This window comes from Limulus polyphemus, unplaced genomic scaffold, assembly GCF_000517525.1.
Source record: "Limulus polyphemus unplaced genomic scaffold, Limulus_polyphemus-2.1.2 Scaffold1794, whole genome shotgun sequence".
Lineage (NCBI taxonomy): Eukaryota > Metazoa > Arthropoda > Merostomata > Xiphosura > Limulidae > Limulus > Limulus polyphemus.
In genome coordinates, this window is record NW_013667404.1 from 114,345 (window position 1) to 121,994 (window position 7,650).

At 34.6% G+C, this 7,650-nt stretch overlaps 2 long non-coding RNA genes across 2 annotated transcripts in view; both read left to right on the forward strand.

The window, feature by feature from the left end:
• LOC111087145 overlaps positions 1-860 on the forward strand; it is a 15,228-nt gene extending 14,368 nt beyond the window's left edge. The window contains exons 3-4 of the long non-coding RNA XR_002611862.1: positions 92-121; positions 822-860. This is a non-coding gene — a long non-coding RNA (uncharacterized LOC111087145). The remainder of the gene's footprint in view (positions 1-91; positions 122-821) is intronic.
• Positions 861-2,940: 2,080 nt separating this feature from the next.
• Positions 2,941-7,650, forward strand: part of LOC111087146 — a 12,371-nt gene continuing 7,661 nt past the window's right edge. Inside the window, exon 1 of the long non-coding RNA XR_002611863.1 lies at positions 2,941-3,069. This is a non-coding gene — a long non-coding RNA (uncharacterized LOC111087146). The remainder of the gene's footprint in view (positions 3,070-7,650) is intronic.

The window sequence follows — 7,650 nt, forward strand, 5'->3', positions numbered from 1 at the left end:
TGGGCAATAGTGATGAATGTTATGTGTAACTTTCATAATCACTAGCAGTTGAATTTGGTTTACTGATCAAGTTTTTTTATACTATTTACAGGTAAACGACCCTGATCCTGTCTTGTGGATGGTGAGTTAACTTCACCGGTGATCTAATTATTAATACTAATAAAAATTGTTAATAAAACAACTTTTAAACTAAAGTATTCATTCATTTTATACGCCCCGTGAAGTTTAAATTATAATATAAAGTATTCTCTTGGTTCTGGAATAGTGGTTCTAATTAAAATTTTTCAGTGTTTCTCTAATGGAATTTACATAGGCATTCATATCAATCAAAATGTATAGCTATATTTAGTGAAGACGACATATTGAGAATATATATTTTACCGTGTGGACGTTTCCAGAAACGTCATCTGTGGTGCAAGCCCATAAAATATGTACATAAAGTGAAAGAGAGAAAAAAAGCGCATTATATTCCGAAACTCTAACCCTAAATACCATTAAGGTAAGAACATAAACCCTCAAAATTTCTGCAGAAGAACTGCAGAAGTCAATACAGACTGCCATAATGTTGACTTACCTGTCGTTATTATTTACAAGAAAATGAAAGCAAACAAGTAAATTTGAAACAGCATTTAGTTTATTTTTTCCCCTTTAATCTTCTTTTTCCGAAAAGACAATATTTACGCCTGTTCTTTGAAGGTTTGATTCTCATGTCGATAATATACGATAAAAAATCGAGAAATCGTCTGCTATAATAACGGGCGTTGTGTTATAAATAAAACGTAACATGACCGTTTTATTGACGTTTTTTTTTCTGTTGGTAGGTGGTGTATGCTGTACCTTCTATACTAACCCTGCTGATTAAACTCTAACGACTAGCCTAAACAATTAGTGCACAAAAAATAAGATAATACAAATATTAGTGTGTGTTTATAAGAGGGAACCCGCTCCTTTTTTTTTACTAGCTCCTGACTTAGAAAAATAAAGGTTCTACCTACCAGTTATAACTGGGCGGATCGCCTGACACACTGAGGGATTTGTCTTGTGAATGAAGATACTTGTATTACGTAATATTCTAAACTAATGTTCTCAATTTTTAATGCAAGTTGAGTTTTCTATTTTCAAGTATTCTCATTATTTTGTTTTACAATTATTAACCTTGTTGTAAAAAAGTTTGGTTTAATTTTAATCTTTTTATATAATGTTAAAATTCGATACCCACTGTGGGGACAGCGCAGATAGCCCAATCTGTAATTTTGCACTTATAAACAAAAGCGAAAATAGATAAGTTCACATCATCATCAATCATCCACATAATTCTAAACAATTTTGGACCAATCAAACATCAGGTCCATCACCTGTTTAGTTCTCAGACCCGCCTGCCAAACGAATTTCCTGCATGGCTTGCTATGTTTACAGACTTAAAACGATAAAATCCGGAGTTCGATTCACAGTAGATAGCTTAATGTGTATAGCTTTGTGCTAAAACAAACAAACACATTTATGTCCCCAGTGGGTTAGCGGTAAGCTTACGGCCCTACAACGCAAAACTGTGGTTCGATTCCCAGTAATGAACAGAACGCAGATAGCTTAATGTGTGTAGCTTTGTGCTAAAACAAACAAAAACACCCAAGACTAAATTTCGGTTTTTTAATGAAGTACATTTGTACTCTCTAGATTTCACAATAAAGATTCCCTTAGGCTTTTCGAACAATGTTTCAACATGTTGTTTCTCGTTGTTTATCCAGATCTGTTCAAAAATGATCCTCTCTATTAGTGAGGATCGCTAGCAGATAAAAAGTTAAAAAGAATCCTTTACATTTGTACAGGGCACTCATAAGCTAACCCGGGGTTAAATCAAGTCTACATACCGTCAAACACATCCAGATTACTCAAAGGCTTTGTGTATAAGTATCCTTATAACCTACTTTAATTGTACACACCGTAATTACATCGATGGGGTACACGCGAAATATCACACATACTTCCAAATAACTATAATTTACGTGAAGTATGATATTGACACAAGTAAACAACAGCAACAAATGAGGAGATATATTAAATACCGTATTTTCCATTGTATTAGTCGATATTTTTTTCCCAAAATAATTTTATGTGCGACTTATATAGGAGTTTTCTATAGTAACAGTGATTCTCCATAGTAATTTTTTTAGTCATCACCATTTTCATAACAGAAATAAAATACAAAATAACATTCAATATTTATTACAATAACAATCATATTTAAACAAGTAACAGATAAAATAATCGTATCCACTATTACAGTTATCATGTTATCAGCACTACTTCAAAAAACGAAAATCAAAAGAGAAATAAGAAATAACATTAAATATAACAATGTATGCATAAAAAATTATAAAAATACATGTTATAGAGCAGTAGGACGATCTTTTTAAGATCGCAGACGTACGACCTATATACAGATGCGACTTATGTATCCACAAAAACTAAAAAAATCCCTAAAAATCAGCCCTGCGACTAATATAAAAGATGCGACTTATAATAAGGAAAATACGATAGTTGTGGACATTTTAGAAATGTTAAATTTATATTCTCGATATGTCATATTTCTTTGTGGAATACAAGTTATATCGTTAAGGAACGTCTCACAACTTAATATAAGTAGCTTGTATTTTCAATCCGAAAAGCATATTATGGCTAAACGGCCAGGTGAGGTATAGCCGTTCCTAATTTAGAACTGTTGACAGAGGGTAGGCAAGTCAGAGGCACCCGTCGCCTACACGGCTACTTTTAATCGAATACAGGAATTGTCACTTTTATAATGTAACCACAGCTGAAAAATTGGAAACATGTAAAGTAGTATATCGCGAGTTCGAACCTTGGACCTTCCGATTCGCAGCTGGCACGCTAATTACTGGGAGTTATTATGTATCTCGTTTCTTGAAATTTAGGTAACTGGATGTGGAGAATAGTATGTTTTCTACACTTTGTAGCATGTCTCGGCTTCCTTCTCTACCTTCTGGTGCTGTTTGCGAGGGTCATTGATCCCAACGGGCAAGGCTTCAATCCTTTGAAATACGAGGAAGGCAGGTAAATATGGCGATGGTAATATTAAACATCTGTACTTTTGCTGGCTTACGATGTCCATCAAAATCCAAGCATGTTTTTCATCCTCATTTTTCAATACATTTTAAAATCTTACAAGACCGTCTTCCTATAAATGTTATACAAAACTCTTGGATATCAGAATACAGTATCATTGGATGATAAATCAAATACACCTGGGTTATACAACTGAAAAATTCATAACATTCAATATTAATCACATTATCATATGAATTATAAACATCAAAATGCAAAACTAGATTTTGTAATCTAATACATCGGTTAAATCTCGGTAAGAAATCACTTTGCATATTAAATTATTATGCAAAAAAATAACGAATACAAGATGTTCATATTTTTGGCTTTGCAACTTATTAACGTGGCCTTCTCAACAGAATACTCCGACAATAGTTACCAGCCTCAAAACAGTTTTATTTGCTTACTTTATTTACTGTAAAGAGAGTGAATAACGTTTCGATCCACTAATGCAAATGAATCCTTAGAATGTCAGTTGACAAAAGTAAACTCTCTACTATTACCTTCGTACTTAACGAAGCCTGAAATTTGTTTTGCAGCACGTGCGCCTCTAGCTTATTCACGCATCTTGTTACGAGTGTGTGTGTGTGTAACTATTCCTGTGTATAGCTATGCTATGATTAAACTTGCCTTTAACATCTTAAGTAGAAATTGTCGTTATATATTTGTAAATATAGCAGCGCTACCGCTACTTTTGAAACTGACATTTTTCATTATAATTTTTTTTATCAACGAATAATGTAAGAATAAAAAACACAAATTTATTGGTAAGTGCTAATACTTTTTTGCTACTATAACATAATACAGACTTCTCAGGACAACCTATCCATATTTGTAAACGATAAGAGGAAAGCAGCTAACAACCATACAGCCTTCGGTACATTCAATGATAGTACTTAAGGAACACAACATAAAAAATAATTAAATATAATGACAGTAATAATAATAATAAATGAGTTAATAAGCTAATATGAAATAATAAATCTTTAATATTAGAAGATATTACGTCTTTTATTATTTGGTTAAATTTATTGTGTTTCATTTTCAAATTTAATTTCAGTAGCATCAGCTTCTCGAAGTTGTTATCCGTCAGTTCAGCTCTCTTTAGCTTCAAAATGTCTTTCCTTGTTGAGAAAATGCGCTCTACAGCTGCACTCGATGGAATGGTCGTATTGAAGGAAATGAAAAGAGCTTTAAAAGCTGCTAAAAGAAACAAGCTTGATTCTATATATTTTGATTGTTTTTTGTAATTATGCACAAAGCTACACAATGGGCTATCTGTGCTCTGCCAACCACGGGTATCGAAACCTGGTTTCTAGCGTTGTAAGTCCGCAGACATACCGCTGTGCCACTGGGGCTTATATTTTGAAGTAGATGGTTCTTTGTTCGGTAACATCTAGTGTTATTTGATCGTTGCTACAAATCGTTGGGACAAATTACTTGCAGATTTTGCTTGTTGTTTAACCCGATGACTACCGGCTACTAACTTTCTTAGTAGGCAATGCAAATGTGAGGGCAAAATCATTTGTGAATTGAAAAAATGATAGAGAACTTATCTTTTAATGAATTTCTGATTTTATTTGTATAAATAGTAGCATAACATTCAAGTATTTGTACAAAATTGTATTCTTTAAAAAGAACATGAAGAAGTCTTCGTCGTCATCTCCCTCGGTGCTGGAGAATGACGAAAAATCACTTAAATCAGCATTTACAGAACTTTCATCACTGCGTCTTCCATTTACTCTGAAAGGTTTTTAATCATCATTTGTTTTACATTTTGTTTCATAGTGTCCGAGCTAATCCAAATCAGTTTAAACCATGAGTGAAAAGCAGCTGCGAGAACGTGACCCTAATTGATAAAGGCAGCTTCAAAGGGCTTCTCAGTTTGAAATCAAAGCATTAACAAGTGACTTGCAAGTCTGGAAGTGACTTGCAAGTTTACCACAAAGATCTTTCAGTTTTATCACACATACGGTAAGTTTTGGCAGAAGTAGTCCTTAGGCCTTAGTTTCATTTTGAAGTAAATCCAGCGCGCGACCTACATGACCTAGCATGACGATTACATATTCTTTGATGAAGTTTATATTCGAAAGGTTGAAACGAGCGATGCCCAGCTCATCACAAACTGAACCCTCTCTCTTCGTTATTATGTTCTCCACATGAAACGAACAGATCGTACATCAAATTCCACCAAGTAGCGCATGGAACAACAAAACTATCGCCCAGTTCTTGTTGTATAAAGTCAGCTGCTGTGGGGCTGCAGCTCTGTTTGTTCCAAAGTGTCTGGGGTTCACAAGTGCCTATCGGAACACTTTCTTGAACGTACCATCGCTCAGAACATCTTTTCTACACCACTGGCTGCTACTAAGTTTAATGTGTTGTATATCGAAGATGCTCGGAGAGAAAGCAAACCTCACTGGACTCTGTTTGTTTGGTTGTTTTGAATTTCGCGCAAAGCTACACGAGGGCTATCTGCGCTAGCCGTCCCTAATTTAGCAGCGTAAGACTAGAGGGAAGGACCTTCGTATTTAACGAAGCCTGAAATTTGTTTTGCAGCACGCATCTTGTGTAACTATTTCTGTGTAGAGCTACGCTGTGCTTAAGCCTAGCTTTAACATTTTAAGTAGAAATGTTCATTGTAGATAGGTCCGGTACGGCCAGGTGGTTAGGGCGCTCGACTCCTAATCTGAGGGTCGCGGGTTCGAATCCCTGTCCCACCAAACATCCTCGCCCTTTCAGCCGTGGGGGTGTTATAATGTGACGGTCAATCCCACTTTTCGTTGTTAAAAGAGTAGCCCAAGAGTTGGCGGTGGGTGGTGATGACTAGCTGGAATAGTAAAGAGTTTACTGTTGTCAACTGACATCCTAAGGATTCATTTGCATTAGTGGATCGAAACGTTATTCACTCTCTTTACAGCAAGAAAGTAAGTAACTAAAACTGTTTTGAGGCTGGTAACTTTTTGGGAGTATTCTAAATACAGTAGTATTTAATAGTAGGGATCGACAAGGATTCCAAATAATTCACGCGCCGAAAAAACTCCCTATCGAATTCCTAAGCGAAAAACCGAACATTCAAAGTATTGATTACGATATATTATACACACGTATACTAATAATATGATAAAAAGGTTGCTAACATTTCCGGTATAACAATTCAAAAATTAGTAAAACAGAAACTTTTTCGTCTGCTACCACATCGGCAGGGCTAGCACCTACACAGCTCGGTCTATCGCTACAAGATTTCTCCAGCTTACTTGATTGGTCTATGGGTATCCACTTCTGATATTCCGATAAAAATCTGTATATATATATACAGGTATAATATAAATGGTAAACATATCATGCACACACTTAAATATCTTTTCAACCCAATTCAAATATATACTTTATACGTGTATAACGTAAAAAGTAAACAAACAAAAGTATTAAAAATTGTGAATTTTAAAATGAAGTAGGGATCCTCCTACAAAAGGTAATGAAATAAGAATCAAAACCATAATCACAAATTTACAAAATTTAATCCCTACTTTGGCAGTTTTATTTTGTTTGTTTGTAATTAAGCACAAAGCTGCACAATGGGCTGTCTATGCTCTGCCCACCACGGGTATCGAAACCCGGATTCTAGCTTTGTAAGTCCGCAGACATACCGCTGTACCATTGGGGGGCTGGCAGCTTTATACACTTATCAGTAGCCCTAAGTAATGATTAAATTTCATAAATTTGTTATTGTGGTTTTAATTATTGTAAAAGTTATAGTTATCAGGGATATGGCTATACTGAAAGTTTATAGACGTTGTTACGTATTAGAATTTCAAATAGCCTGAAATTGAGTTAACTGTTAAATTTGAATTTATTAGTTAAATTGTACTTTGGATTTGGTAGTTAAATCAAGCCGATATATATATAGTCAGTTTATGATATTTGTCAACATGATTGATACACACACAGTTTTCATTTTTAACACAAGTACGTTTTAATATACATACAACAATACAATTTACAATAACAGTTGTTACAAATAGTTATCACAAACTTACAAGCAATATAAAGTCTTTCTTTTAAGCTGGAATTTCTTCGATATCTTATTGAGGGTTCACGATGAGCGAGTTGATTACGAGTTGACGTAGGTATATTTCACTTCAAGGGAAGCTAGCTAGCTTTGTCCTTCGCTATTTATCGGCCCCACACGTCGAGTTTTCCATGATGAATTTATATAATGTTTTCGTAAAAATACTAATGTCCGATGAGAATCCACCGAAGATAAATGATTTGTAATGTTCGAACTTTGTAAAGGTTCCTGGTCAAATATCCGAAGTTTTCCTATTGATAAGAGTTATAATATCACAGTTGTAGTTTCCAAAGTTTTATAGCACACTGATTGTAGCAAACTAATAATAGATACTCTCTTTTGGTGCGTCGCGTTGGTTATATTTATAGGCGTGTGGAGGCCTTCTAAAAAATTCAGATTTACCTATCAGTACTGACGCTAACACAAGTATTTACGTACACACATATATTGTTGACTCTTAC